Source organism: Stegostoma tigrinum, unplaced genomic scaffold (genome assembly GCF_030684315.1).
Source record: "Stegostoma tigrinum isolate sSteTig4 unplaced genomic scaffold, sSteTig4.hap1 scaffold_57, whole genome shotgun sequence".
Taxonomy (NCBI): domain Eukaryota; kingdom Metazoa; phylum Chordata; class Chondrichthyes; order Orectolobiformes; family Stegostomatidae; genus Stegostoma; species Stegostoma tigrinum.
The window spans coordinates 946,815-962,844 of record NW_026728505.1 but is presented as its reverse complement, the minus strand read 5'-3'; positions in this window follow the sequence as shown (position 1 = coordinate 962,844).

Here is a 16,030-nt window from a genome sequence, read left to right as displayed (position 1 = left end):
AAACAGGAGAATCCATAAAAAGGAAGAGGGTATTTTGAAACAAAGAAATACCACTCCAAAACACCTAAATGTGACCTAATAATACTTAGCCCAATTCTTAGGGGTATACATTATGAAAATATCCCTGGGACAAGTCCTAGACATATTCTGTAAACAATAACCATAACACAACTTTGATAATCTCCCAAGATACAATGGTCTTCAGCAGAGAACGCACTAATCAACAGCTCAAAGCCCAAATATTGAAGAAAAACAAAACGTGCAGTCACGAGGACTCCATGCAGAGAGCTGCATTACTTTGTTGCAATTGCTGGATTAAGACCTATCCAACATACTCCAAATACTGTTTTTGTGGGCAGTGCGCTTCAAGCTGCGACAGATGTACCCCATGCACTAAAATTTACTGTGTAGAAATTAAACATGCTGTGAATAATTAAAGATGAAATATTTTGGCTATTAGTATAAAATCATATAAAATATCTAAGCAAAACAAAGCCAACAGCACAACTCAAAAAAAACAAATAAAATCAGCTCTCACTTCGTGAGCGAATAACACCTTTTCTGGAATCAAATGCTTCAGTAAACCAGCACAAAGGTTGAATTTGGCTGGGAATTGCATAGCTGTCTTGCCTTCGTTCTGAAAGCAAGTAACCCAACTTTGGCAAGTGGGACCTGGGACTGAAAATTGCTGGCAGCAGCCAGGTATGAAGATGCTTGGTGGAACGGCATTCACTTTAAGGATTTCAGTCTGGCTGAAACATCAAAATGGCTATTCGGCTAATAGCTCTTAAAAGAAAGGCGAAGGAGATTGGCTAGGCAGCCATCCAGCTCCAGTGGCTGGGACGGTATCACTGAGTACCCTTGTATCCTCTTGACTGCCAAAGTGTAGTCAGGATAATAATACGGCAGGAAGGCAGAAGAAAGGAAGGAAAGAAAGAAGAAAAAAACTGTCTGGACATTATTAGACAAACCAGAGTCTCCAAGAACAACATATTTTACGTGATGAGTGCCTCACTGTCTCACCTTTTCCGGCGCTTTTTGCGAAGTGCTCGGCTCTTCCATTTCCAAGTGGCTGGAATCGGATAAAATGCTGGCTGCGGTAATGCTGTCGTCTGAATCCTCATTCTGAAGGGATGCTCGCTGCTCAGAGCTTTTAGTTTGAGTGTTGTGTATTTTAACACCTCTCTTTGAAAACAGGCTGCACAAGGGAAAGGGGACACAACAAACATGAAAATGTCATTGCATTCTAGAGAAACTGTTAAAAAAAATTAAACTAGAATGAAGGTATATTGATGATGTGAGTACCAGGAGTTTGATGCGCGCCACATTTGACCTGTGAGATATTAATAGTGGCACACTCATACCAAGAGCTCGCATTACTAGTATTGAACACCGTTACATTGTCTAATAGTTAGGGAGTATATGAATAGGTTACAATGTTTGCATATTCCAATGGCACAAGAATCTGGGCTTTTTGCAGTGTTTGTTCAACTTGCTATCAACTTCAATCTCATGAAAGGCAAAATGTGGATTTGAATACCCACAGGGTGGAAAATTTCCCCCAGCCTGGCGACATGCTAATGTGTATGTAATTTCATCCTGAAAGCTGCAGTTTATTAAAAATAAAACGTGAAACAAAGTAACACCATTGATAATTGATAGAAAACTGTATACAACACTTTGTAAGGTAGGACAGTGAACTCTGAATTTGGCCTTCAGTATATTGGTACTGCAAACGTTAGGATTTCTATTCAGCAATTTGCATTTATATTGCATAATTAACATCGAAAATTTTCCAAAACTCCCAAAAGAAGTACAGCAGATGGCATGACAAAAAAATTCCTACACTGAAAATCCCGATTGTTGGTATATTAGGCATTAAATAGTGCAGGGAGCAAGAGCAGATGGCTGCTGAAATGTGAGATTGCACACTAATGCTGCAACGTTGATTGTCTGCACTTCGAGAATCACAATTAAGCCACGGAAGCCTAAATCACATCCATGTAACATCCACACTCATGTAAAGAGAAGACATCCTAGGAAGTGAATAAGTGTTTCCCTTCTCTTTCTTGGTTTCTATATAACAATAGTCACATGTCACAGTCCAGATCACTGCAAGGCACAACACAGCAACAAGGCATGGTTTTGCTTCTCTGAAACTCTACACGGGTAGGTGGTGGAAAATCTGACTTTGCTGAGTTCTGGTCAGTCCTTACCTATTGAACAGAAATATAAGATAATATCCCCAACTCAGGAAAATTATCAAAAACAATAACTTTGGAGTCTTTACACATGTATGCACAACAACACAAACACATACTTTCATGTCACCTACATGGAAAGAGATTTGAGTTTTATAGACAATAGACAATAGGTGCTGGAGTAGGCCATTCGGCCCTTCGAGCCATCACCACCATTCATTATGATCATGGCTGATCATCCACAATCAGTATCCTGTTCCTGCCTGATCCCCATAACCCTTGATTCCACGATCTTTAAGAGCTCTGTTTATCTCTTTCTTGAAAGCATCCAGACAGTTGGCCTCCACTGCCTTCTGGGGCAGAGCATTCCATATATCCACCACTCTCTGGGTGAAGACGTTTTTCCTCAACTCTGTTCTAAATGGCCTTCCCCTCATTTTTAAACTGTGTCGTCTGGTCCTGGACTCACCCATCAGCGGAAACATGCTTCCTGCCTCCACAGTGTCCAATCCCTTAATAATCTTATACGTCTCAATCAGATCCCCTCTCATCCTTCTAAACTCAAGTTTCCAAGTCCAGTCGCTCCAATCTTTCAACATATGATAGTCCCGCCATTCTGGGAATTGACCTTGAGAACCTACGCTGCACTCCCTCAATAGCAAGAATGTCCTTCCTCAAATTGGGAGACCAAAACTGCACACAATACTCCAGATGCGGTCTCACCAGGACCCTGTACAGCTGCAGAAGGACCTCTTTGCTCCTATACTCAATTCCTCTTGTTATGAAGGCCAGCATGCTATTAGCTTTCTTCACTACCTGCTGTACCTGCACGCTTGCTTTCATTGACTGATGTACAAGAACGCCTAGATCTCGTGTGCTTCTCCTTTACCTAACTTGACTCCATTGAGACAGTAATTTTGAGGTGGAGCTTCAGATGTGAGAAGCATGTCTGATAATTTTTCAACAGAAGATATTTCTGCTGCCTGCTGACCCACAAAGTAGAACACAAATCTGATTTTTCACTCAAAATTGTTAAACATTGCTAGTTTTCATTATACAGGCCCACAAATATGCCAATTTAATTCACTGTAACACCTTTTTTGCTTACTTGTCTCTCATAAACAAATTTATTCCGGTGAAATTTAGCCATGGTGCAGAAACTTCTCTGGACAAATGAGAATCGCTAGGCAATACCAAGCTCATCACAGGTCCACATTCTACACTCATGGTCATAGCAAAGAATCTCTATCAATCAGTCTACACGAGACACATGCACGAGGTGAGAATAACAGCACCACTCCTTGCATCATCTCAAATTACTCGAACAGTTACTAAAAAATCTCACTCCAATGAAGCAATAATGACCACACATCAAATGTCTCTATTTGTCAAGGAACAGATGTAATTACCTTTCTGTCCATTCATCCCAATAATAAAGGAAATAATGAGATATTTGCGGTGCTTAACATGGGATACTTACCAGCTGAGGCGTTTAAACACACTCTTTTTGGGCTTTGGCGGTTTCTCGAGTTCAGAGGAGCTGCAGGGTGGCAAATAAACATTTTCAGACAAGATTCATTTAAAAAGAATCAGATGCTTTTGTTCAATATTCTTATTATTTATGGCAAAATCAATCATTTACATAGATTTGAAATTGCAGAATGATAATTTTGTTTGCAAAAGGCACGTGTTTTCAGGCAGGAGAACACTGAACATTACTTTGAGTAATGAGCGACAAAAGTTCTCACTGTAGGCACATCAATCTTTTCTGCTTTATGAACAGCAGATCAAGACAATAAGAGTTCTGAAGAAATGTCACCAGACCCGAAGGATAACTCTGCTTTCTTTCCACAGATGCTACCAGACCTGCTGAATGTTTTCAGCAATTTCTCTTTGTGTTTTTGATTCCCAGCATCTGCGGTTCCTTTGCTTAATTTTTTACCAAGACGATAACCCCCTCAGTCTTTTTGCAGAACACGTGGAATTGAACAAAATGCTCGAACTTCTACAGCAGGTACAGAAAAAATTAACAAGGACTGGGCTTGAAAAAAGTTAACTCAAACTTCCAGTGCCGAAGGTGATACAATAGGTTGTAAAGTTATACAGGAGTTTCTCTGGGCCTCATCCACACTGTCATGTGAATGTACAGACAATGTCAAGCAATGAAAGGTAGTCATGAATCAGTCACTTCAGGTGACTAAAACACCACATGCCACATCTCGGAGGTAGTAAAATGAGGAGTATATCTCTTGACCAGACTTTCTGTTGCTGATATTTTCAGACAAACCGTCCGAAAATCAACCAAACTATCCCAGAGGTCCAAAAGAACTTTAAATATAACTTATGATCCATGCAAAGTGAATTTCGGTAACATTTTGTAATTACTGTTATAAATAAATACCATGTTTGAAGTTGGCCCAATACTGACTGTGCCACTGATGGAACTGACGATAATGCCAGGTGCTTGCTGCACATGGTCATCCATAGCCTGAGGATGGGCTTAATAGTGAGCTTTGATTTTCAAAGCAGGAATGTAAATTGCTACATCAGGTACATTTTAAATAATAACTTCTGCCCACCAATTTATGAAGAAGCAAACTGTTTTCAAACAATGTAATTATTACAAAGCCTGCTCTGTCAAAACTAAAAAATAGTTTCAGTGATCTATAATCTGGTTCCTTAATCAACTCTGGTCCAGGAATGGCAAAGTGTTTTGTTTTTCAGTTGGAGATTATTTTTGGTTGCATTATTAAAAATATACTGTGGCTATTTCGAGATGAGGGAATGATGTTTTTAGGCAACCATTGAAAGATACTTTAAAATGCTGACCAATTGTGTAGGGTTATTGTTAATTTTATGTTAGTAATAGGGTTATGTGTTTGAAAAGAAATTGGAAGGAAAAGAAACATTTCTCAAAACTGGTTTTACATCTGGTTTTACAAATTTACATCTGGATTTGTAGGTGCACCCACAATAGGAGCTCTTGGACATGTTGCTAAAATTGGTCACTCATCAAGTTTTTTGCATTTTCCTGCAATCATTGGCTTAGTGATAGTATACTCTGCACTATTATATACCAATGAAACGCATTTTGATGCAACACAACAGAATTGATTCATTGAGCAACTGGCTTTATCCTCATCGGTCAGAATTCATTGTCAAAACTTTGAAACCAAGGAAAAGGAAGACAGTAAACAATCTGGCAGCTCACTAGCATGAAACAGCAATTATAACGAGAGAAGATTTCACACACAACCCTTAACTGTTTTACCTGCACACTCCTACAATACCAGTTACGTACTCGCTATCCTCACTTAAGTATTGTTGCATAAAGAACAAGTCTAGAAAATTCTCGTTTGGACGAAGGGTGTAAGATGAGCAAGCAAACTGCAGGGATTTGATACCCAAAATTATTTCATATTCCTGAAAGAACACAAATAAATAATGAGCTGTTAAGGCAAGTTTAAACTGCTATAATTGCTCCTGCTAAATCCAAGTCTGTGGTATTTTGAACAGCATCGATAACTTTATTCAAAGTGCACAGTACATCATGTCACAAAAATATTTCTGCTTTGGAAATAAATGACACAAATGTGACTTTTCAAGGATAGATTTCTGTACAGATTATCCAGGATGGTTTCAGGACACTAATTCCCAAAACAGTGCTTCAAAGATGGATTATTTTAAAAAATGATTCACTTAAGAACCATAAGCTGATTTAGGGTGAAGACAAGAAATGTTATGAAAGATCATTCATCCAAGCAAAAGGAAGTCTGCCAAGTACAAAATAAGTGGCTGATCTATAGTAACTGATGCCAAGACAGACGGTGAAAATGTTGAGTTAATTTTTCAAGGTTGCACCACCATGAAATTGAATGGACCATGAGCAGCTTGAAGTTACTGGACTATTTTCTTTCAACCACAGTGGCTTCTTGGTTGAATCTTGTCACAATTTGACATGTAAAAAGGGGCAGACCTTTCTAAGTCAAACTCTGACAACATGTTACTGCCAAGTTGGAAAGTGCCAGCCAGTTTTCAACAGGTCAGTGAAAAGAAACACTTCACTACATCCACATCAGCCACGACAAATGGCGGGCCATTTGACAGATTACATTCCGAGCTGGTGAATTGGAGTCACACAGCGTTGGATGCCTATTTTGCCACCCAGCTGATTTTACATCACATGGCCCAGTTTGGCAAATTCAGCATCAGCTGCTTCTGATCGGAACCTATTCTATTCATAGGGACCTCAAGTTACAGCTCTGTAAGCAAGAATTCATTGTTTGCCATAAGGTCAAATTCCTCTCAAATTCATATTCTCAGGTTGCCTGCTGAATGTTGCAGTACAAGATGAAAATACAATCTGAGTGGGTTATCTCTGGGTGCTCTGGTTTCCTCCCAAGGTCCAAAGATGTGCATGTTAGGTGGATTGCCCACGCTAAATTGCCCGTAGTGCCCAGGGATATTTAGCTTCAGTGAGTTAGACATGGGGAATGGGTTTGGGTGGGACCCTCTTCAGAGTGGCCCTATGAACTTGTTGGGCTGCATGGCCTGTTTCCACACTATAGGGATTTGATGATACCCTCAACAGTAGCCATGACAACAGGGGTGTTTGAGAATTTGGTATTACCAAATTCAGAAATATGGAGTAAAACATACTGCCCAGTCAGTGAGAATCCAAACAGGTGCACTCCCTCAATTTCTGACATCGCATGACGAAATGATGTCTCTCATCTAAAGGAAAATACTAATATGGAGAGATTGTTTATCCAGTGTCTTCAATAATGAAATAGCTTCCATGACACTGAGATTAATTGAACAACATCTTCACACACATAACGCCTAGCATATCCTGTGCGTGGCTGTGACTGTTCAAAGGTAAATTGCAGCACATTAGCAGCGCAAAAGCAGGCTATTTGACTGAACTGCTCCATGCTGATCTATACACCTCTCCCACCTTGCTTCAAACTCTAAATATGCCGCTGTGTCCTTTCTGACATCTAACTTTCTCTCAAATACATCTGTGCTCATCCTCTCAACGAGTCCTGGTAGCAGCAGCTTCTGCATTCTGGCTGCTCTGAGTAACAAAGCATCTCCTTAATTCTTTATTGGATTTATTAGTGACCATATACATTTAGGATGCTGTTGGGGACTCCCCCTACACCCCCATCAAGCAAATAAAGCAGCACAAGATTGAAAAGCATGCTTTTCCCCTTTCATACAATTCCAAACATTTTGTACAGTGCAATTTTCAGTACTAACTTTTTGTCTCTTGTCAAAGTTGATCAAGCCATTCTGTAAGAGATAGACAAGGACAAAGAAAATTAATTCAAATGTACAAAGGTCAAACAGTACAACAAGATCATGAAATTTAAAAGATCAGAAGTGAAATACAAGCTCTGTAAACTTGGTTCCATTTTAGTATATCGTCAAAGGCCAATCACAAATGATCTGTCATACCACCAGGTCATATCTTGGACACTACATAGAGCCCTTTGCTCCAGTCAAGTAGGTCAGTACCAAGCTGAAGACATTCTCAGCTGTTCAACTGCTCAAAAGGCAGTGACATCCAGGTAACCAATTTACCTGTACAGAATAAAAATGATGTGCAATTTATCCAACCTTTTGAAAAACTAAACCCATATTCAATTAACTGCAAAGTGATTTGCATGTTCCTTTGTTTACAAATTGTTTGATTCACAGCACAAAGCATCAAATTATTCTGATTGGGATTATTAATCAAACTCATTCATTTTTTTAATTGCTTTGATTCTCATCTACAAGCAGCTTGCAATGAAACCATAATAATAGCGCTCATCAGCAAATAAGGAATCCAAATCTTGTAAGAGAGACTTACTGAATGGTAATTCGGGAAAGCCAAATCCAGCGCTGAAAATTCTGTGAAGAAAGTTCCCAGGTACGGCACAATTCCCTGAACGATATCCTAGAAAAAGAGAGGTGAATTTGTTTAATCCATTGTGAACTCATTGTCCTATTTCTCAAAATTACTACTCCATGTCTTATTTATTCCCTTGATCATACAACTAAATCTATTTAGAATCAAAATTTAGGACTCAAAATTTTAGACAGTTATACAGTGGAATGCAACGTTAGATCTATAAAGGCCAGGCAAGTTCAACGTTTGATCCCTCATCTGTGAACTGGAAACCAAACTCAATATTTGTGTAACCTCATCATTTGGAGATTGGAAATTTTCTACGTAACGTGCAATTTCGCTTGAAGATAAAAACAATTTACCTCACCAGATCTCCAAAACTTTGTCTCAACAAGTTTAAACGTCATTTTTTTCTAAACTCAAGAATATAATTCTTCTCAATGTCTTTTCATTAGACACCTCTCTTACCCGAAGAAATAATTTAATGGTCTCAGATGGTGGGTTGGTTCAGAACCTAAGAGCCTAGGAGATACATCGAATTGGCAAATTGGAGCCAAAATTGGGTTTGCGGCAGGAAGTAAATGTGATTTTTGAAGGGCTTTTCAGCAACTTGATGCTTTCATCCAGCAGCATACCACAGGGTACAGTAATAGTTCTTACTGTGCGTACATTAATGTTGAAGACACGAAAGCTCCAAGTATGAACAGCCGATTCACAGATGACACAAGAATTGGACGGTTGTGAACAGCAAAAAGCCTTAGTCTCTTGGGTTACGCATATGGGCTGGTTAGAAGGCCTGAACAGAGGCAAATAGAATTCAATCCAGAAAAGTGTGAGGTGAAGCATTTTGGGGGTCTAATAGGTCAGGAGAATATATGTTCAATGAGATAATAAGGTGTGGAGCTGGATGAACACAGCAGGCCAGGCAGCTTCAGAGGAGCAGGAAAGTTGATGTTTTGGGTCTGGATGACAGAGGATCAGAAGGACTTTGGTGTGTGCATAAACATATTCTTGAAGGCAGGAGGACCTGTGGATAAGTTGGTAAAATATTGGATACTTGCCTGAATATAACAGCAAAGGGGTAATGATGGAACTGTAAATAACATGAGTTGAGCCACAGCTGGAACAATGTGTGCCTCAAAACTAAGGCATTTTGCTACTTACTACCGCTCCAATTCTTGTGTCATCTGTGAACCTGCTGTTCACACTTGGAGCTTTTGTGTCTTGAACATTAATGTACACACAGCAAGAACTATTGCGGTGCCCTGCACCACTGCCAAAGCACATTTGTGTAAGATGCTGAAAGATTAGCAAACCATGCACTGTAATTCACTGCATAATCTGGGAGAAAGCTTTATGGAAGTTATACAACTGTCCAATCATGAACTCACATTTTCCCCTGTATCCTTACAGATTTTTGCACCACAAAAACAATCATCATGCAGAGCACACATTTTTGATTATAAAAGCAAACCTACTTTTAGATTCAATCTAGATCAGAAAAATATGTTGAAATTCTGTACAGTGCACCAATCACAACACACAATAAACAAAGTGTGACAGCAGGGCAGTAGAAATTCTGGGGCAAACATCTGGAAAGCAATGTAAAAAGATAGTTCACTGCAACTAGAACATTGAGCAGTTTGAAAAATGGAGTGTCTGTCAAACTGACAACATGCTAGCATGATTACTGCATTTCTCCCTCTTCAAATACCAGCTTAAAAGTGTTTCAATTCCATCTAAGAATGATTTAGAGAATAAGAAAACGTTGACTATTTTCTGAGCTGGACAACTAGTTTGGTAAAGTGGCACCAAAATATTTATATCTGACCAATTATTCTGTTATTTTGTCAAATTCAGGAGCAAAATGAGTGGACAAAGAGCATGATAAAAGGAGTGAGGAGGAATGGCTAGAAACTTGTCAGTTTTCGTCCAAGCTAGTTGAAACTAGATAGTTGATGTCTGAAATACTGAACAAAGAGATATGAATATCTCTCCATTCCTACGCAGCAAATAGTTCTGACTGCAGAGAACAAGAAAAGGAAGACATGGTAATTGAGTAAAAACACTTATGAGAACCAGTTAAATCTCTTAATGTTTTGCCTTGGCTTTTATGAATTACAAGGCCCTTGAGGTGTACAAAGCAAAAGAAAAAGAAATTGGCACATATCGCACTTTAGACATTGCTTCAGTTCAAATTTCCAAGATAATGAACACTGAGAAAGATAATCTATGAAGGCTGCATCACTGCATCATAGACATTGCTTCAGTTCAAATTTCCAAGATCATGAACACTGAGAAAGGTAATCTATGAAGGCTGCATCACTGCATCATATACATTGCTTCAGTTCAAATTTCCAAGATAATGAACACTGAGAAAGATAATCTATGAAGGCTGCATGACTGCATCATAGACATTGCTTCAGTTCAAATTTCCAAGATAATGAACACTGAGAAAGATAATCTATGAAGGCTGCATCACTGCAGTATAACCAAATTAGATGTCGATTAAAATGTTAACTGCAATATCATCAGCAATTATAAGAATCATGACAAAACAATCTTGGAAGACTTGAGCCAAGCCAGACCACCTGGACTGCAATACATATATTCCTGTTGCAGTATTGATTGACAGAATCTGTATGCATTCAGTCACCAACTGAGTTCATTGCAGATATTTTACTAGAAACTATTGATCATGCCGTGAATATAGTCACACTGGGCCAAGTGCAACACCTTACCTCCATTAGCAGCTCTCTACTTGCTACAAAGTTATCTTCTTCATTGTTTGAAAGGTCTTCAAATGTTATCTTACTGCTCCTAGTCAAGAGAATGAGACAAATTACTCTTGACAGAATAGAGTCAAGATAACAAACAGCTGATACGGAATCTGACAAATAAGCAAGTAATACAGAGAGTGAACGGCAGTGAAGCATTTTTACAATAAGTATAGTTATGTTAACCAAATTGTTCAGAAATGTTTTGGCAATCTCTGGGGCAGGTAGAACTTGAACCCTGATTGTTGAAACCCAGGGATGGGGATACTGCCATTGTGCCGCAAAAGCTCTTGAGTGCAGTCGTTTTGGTGAATCTCATTGCAGCAAGAGAGATTTCATTCCCAAGCTGCCTACAAAAAACAACCATGATCAAATGGTCTGAGGCACACGAACATAAACTACAGGTGTGCACTTCAAAGTGTTATAGAGTGCTTTCTTGGGAGATTAAAATAATTGTTGTCTTTGTATTTTAGCATCCCACACAAACCTCCGGCTTATATCACCCCATCACATCATATCCACAGGAAACTGTGTTACGTTACATCCAACAGCAGATCAGTTTTGGAACACGATAGTTAAATATTTCAAGTTGCCAAACAGTTTTCTTTTTCCACTTAAACAAATTAACTCTTCGCTCCTTTGTGAAAGAATGAAAGATTCTGCCAATTAGCCAATTGTTAGGATTGCACTGTAGTGCCTCTGGTAATCCTGTTAATGCACCGAGCGTGTGAAGATCGCTTGTGCAAGTAAACCTGGAGGTCAAACCTGCAATTTCCTACCTCATATTTATTAAATAAATATTACAAGGCTCTTTCTGAACAATGACTTACTTTGACACGGCTGCCCAAGTCTTCTTCAAATTGAACACACTATTCGATTGCAATGCCGTGGTAATTGCATGCGCTGACGAGAAATTCTGCAAAGTCCTACATTCCTGTCAGAGAAAAAAAGCCATGAGTTCTGTGGAAAAAGCAGTGACTCTCCATTACCCAACACCTCAGACTTTTTAAAAAGGTTCTATCAGTAAAATGTTAGCTGAGAAAATAACAGCATTAACAAACAATCTTTTTGAGGGAAAGAATTCCATGATTCTTGGCAACTCAAACCTTGATATTCGTTTTGTATCCCTCTGAGACAACCTTTTCAGTTCACTTGCTGCCAGCCTGTGACTGGTTAGATATGATTACTGACACCAAAGGGGAGCTTAAAATGAGTAGGATTGAGACATGGACATCTGAGTGGTAGAAGTGGGGAAGGTAGGGGGCTGGAGGCGGGGTAATCATCTTTGTTATATCCATCACATTTTGCTCATAAATGAATGATAGGTTGTATTATCTGACAGAATAGGAGGGCAGGACCAGTCACGTGAGATACTCATTCGAGGGAAAACAGACAAATCAGGAAATTGGGTCTACTTTTATGAATCACTACGTTATTGATACTGAGTTAACTAATCTTACCTAGATTAGCAGCTGAATGTCCTTCAACTGTTTCCACCACCCCCACAACCTGTTGGAGGTAGGGAGAAAACTGGATCAAATCAAACCTCCCAAATGTGTACTTTGGGGTGTGGTGGAGATGAGGAGGAAGCCTGCAAGTGTTTGTTATCAGGTCTCAAAGCCACTTCTGCTTGGGGAGGAAGGCCAGGGAGGGGCAGGGTGATCACACCATTTGGGATTTCTTTCGAGGTGCGTCAATTGGCATAATCATAAGTGCCTTATCTGATGAAGGCCAGCAGGTAGGTTCTCCAGCCCAGAGTCTTCCGGCTTCAGGGAAATAAAGCTGCTGCAGTAAAATGGAAGTAATGGAGGGCACTTCAACATGGAAGCCACTCCTTGTCAACTATTGTAAAAACTCAAAATCAGAACTAGAAAAGTCAGCCAAGTGATCAAAGTAAGGTGGTGATTCCTCTTCAGAATAGCCTTTGATAGCACCAGTGTATATGTCAGGAACTCCTTCATCCATGTCTACTACTGGGAGTCAGCCTACATTCGGTTGAACTGCTCCATATTGTAAAACTGGAGACAGACTTTCAAATCCCCATCAAGGTCCCATTAATGCCTCAAGACTCTTAACGAGTCAAAACTGATGCAGGCAGTGTTGCCAAGACCCAAACCAGACTTCTCTAAATTAGCTGGCAACAGAATTATTGTGAACTTTCATTCCAAACCTTACTAATGAATGAATATTTTGTTGTCACGTGTATACGGGAAAATACATTGAAAGTACAGTTTTGTTGCAAAATCCAGTGCAATTTTGGATTATAAAATCAGTAAGAATCAATTGCTTCCTTTACTTAATTAGTTAATTACTCGGTTCCTATCCTGATCCTTTCCAAATGTACGAGTGGGAATGCCACATGTTGGCGACAAGTACAAACCTGGTATCAGATCTGACAGCCCTTCCTCACTCTTTTCCCGATTGCTGACTAACATGCTGAGACAAATTCCTTTGGCAAACACATAGAAAACAGACAACCAGGCAAGTTACTGAAGGGCCATCATGTAGGCACACAGAATGCAGAACATTGGGAATAAAATGTACACTGTTTCATAAACTGATTACGGCTTGGAAGGGAGGCAAATAACACTATGTAATGCCCAATAACTGACTTCATTTTTGAAGGGCCAGTAAAAATCTGAAATCAGTTTGCCTTTTTTATCCACATAAATATTTTTGATTAGAAAAAAATACATTAATATTTCAATGCAACTGTAAACTGAGGCAAGAACTATTAGCAGCCAGCACTACAGAAATTATGAATGCTAGGATTTTCCATGAAGCATTCAACTCTTATTCAGAAAAGTATTCTGCTCACCAATTCAAGAGGCTTTCAAACCTTGGACATATCAACACATAGTGTTAATGGCTTGCTCTCTTCCACCATGGTTGTTTCATGCACTGTGGACTTTAACATGTCACAAAGGCTAAAAACCAATAAAGAATAGTGTACCTGGGCAACATCAATCCATTTCTCAATGATTTTAGCCGTCTGCCATGGTTTCAACTGTTGAGGTCTTAATATGGTGCTGGTGACACATTTTGTAACATTATTGAACTGTGTCATGGTGGCCTGGACGGTTGATACCAGATGCTGTTTTTCTTCCTTCCCTCGTTGAGACCAGATGGACCCTAAACATTGGCTGGGCACAAGTTTCCGGAAAAGATCCTGATCAAAAATAAAAAGGAAACAAAGGTTAAAGGTGTCAGTCGTGCCATGTTTTAAGCAATGAACGACAAACAAGATTTGTCCATCCATGGGTACATTCGTCCTGCCAGTTTGCAATTGTACATTAAAACTGCATGCTATATTGTCAACGACTGGCTATATAATACTCACATTGATGCACAAGGGCACATTGGCTATTCAGACAGATCAAAACCCTCGAATTTTCAGTCATCTGCTTCCTATTTGTAGGTTAGATTTAAAATCACTGGTTATCTCCACCCAACTCCGACTGTTGGCTCCACGCACACCATCAATGCATGGCTCTGCTGGCAATAGTCACTGCTACAGATGCTCAGCCCTGGTGGCCCACAGGCTAGACAGGCTGGGCATCAGTATAGCAGCCCTGCATCATGTCTACTTCTCGCACCAAGGCAGGTTGACAGAACACAATGGCAGCCTGGCCCTCTGTTGGTTCAACAGGCCTCAATGTCAACACTTCACCACTGTTGGTTTCATGCTGAACACAAATATTGCCAAACGTCCAAGCTTGTCAACTGGTCATTCAGATTACATTGTGTCCTTCTGTCTCCATCTTCAAGATGAGCAACTCCCATCAACAATTATGCTCCGACAGTGAAAGTTAACACAACCGGCAAATAGCTCCTTCGGATCCCCGTAAACTCATTCAGAATGGAGAAATTTGTCAGTCTCGTCACTTTCAAAGCCAGAGTTGGCTGTGACAGGCTGCAGTAGAAAGGAGTGCTCAGAAACCATCGAGTGGGAAACTGTTGCATGTTTATGCAAGCATGGTGGGCTCTCACTTTTAACAGTCTGATCATGTCACAATGATGTCAGCGATCATTTCCGACAAGGAATAGCTTAGGCTAACCCTGCTGCCTCGACAGTAAACTACATAATAAAACTCCTGCTGTTTAACATTTCAGCCCCCTGGCTCTGCATGGTAAAGTAAAAAACTAGCGATGAGGATCAAAAAAACCGCTTTAATATTCACCAGGTCAAACCACTGATTTGACAAAGACTCACAACCCTCACTGCAGATCTCGATGGTTCAACAAAAGAAAAGCAGCTACATTCCTCAACAAACACCCAGCTAGGTTGCTTCCCACCAAAAATGGCTGTTGTCATCATTATGTCACATGATTAGACTCTAAGTGCCAGTCGGTATATACATACACATATGCAACAGAGACTGCAGTCAAAACAGACAGTTACCTTTGGAACTCTGTGCAGAAAAGCAGCTGCCCCTTAACAAACTGAGATAACAAAGTGTGGAGCTGGAGGAACACAGCAGGCCAAGCAGCATCTTCGGAGCAACTGTGCTCACCCAGCTCTGCACTTTGTTATCTCGGGTTCTTCTGCATCTGCAGTTCCCATTATCTCTTATCCCATAACCAAAACCTACTTTTGACAAACTGGTCACTTCCAGATGAGATTGCTGCACCCCTGTTCTGAACATGAACATATGCTTAGGATTTTTGAGACCTAGAGGACTACTTACATTCTAGAGTCACACCCAATGCTGTCATACAGACCACTGAACTTCCACTTCAAGCCTAAACCTATGACCAGACTTTGACATAACTCAAATTTTGATTCAGCAACCACGAGTCTCATTTTGTAGAGGTAGGCATCAAGCCACCTTGGAGACTAGACTGGAATACCCCGTGGCTGATCCCACTCCAGAAGATTCTGGGAAAACAACAAAATTGCCATCCTGGATACTACAAACAAAATCAGTGGACTCTTGAAGAAACAGTGACTGTTATGATGAAACAATTAAACTTTTACCCTGAAATACTATTCATTTTGTAAAGTTTCAACACTAAAGTTACAAAGGATTTTCAGTGTTCTCTCGGGTCACTTATTTCACATGGCGTTCATTCAAAACAAATGACAAGTGCTGAAGTTTTAGTTGGCAGGTATTTCAAGCGAGATACTGAAGTCACACGTCAAACAACACATTTTA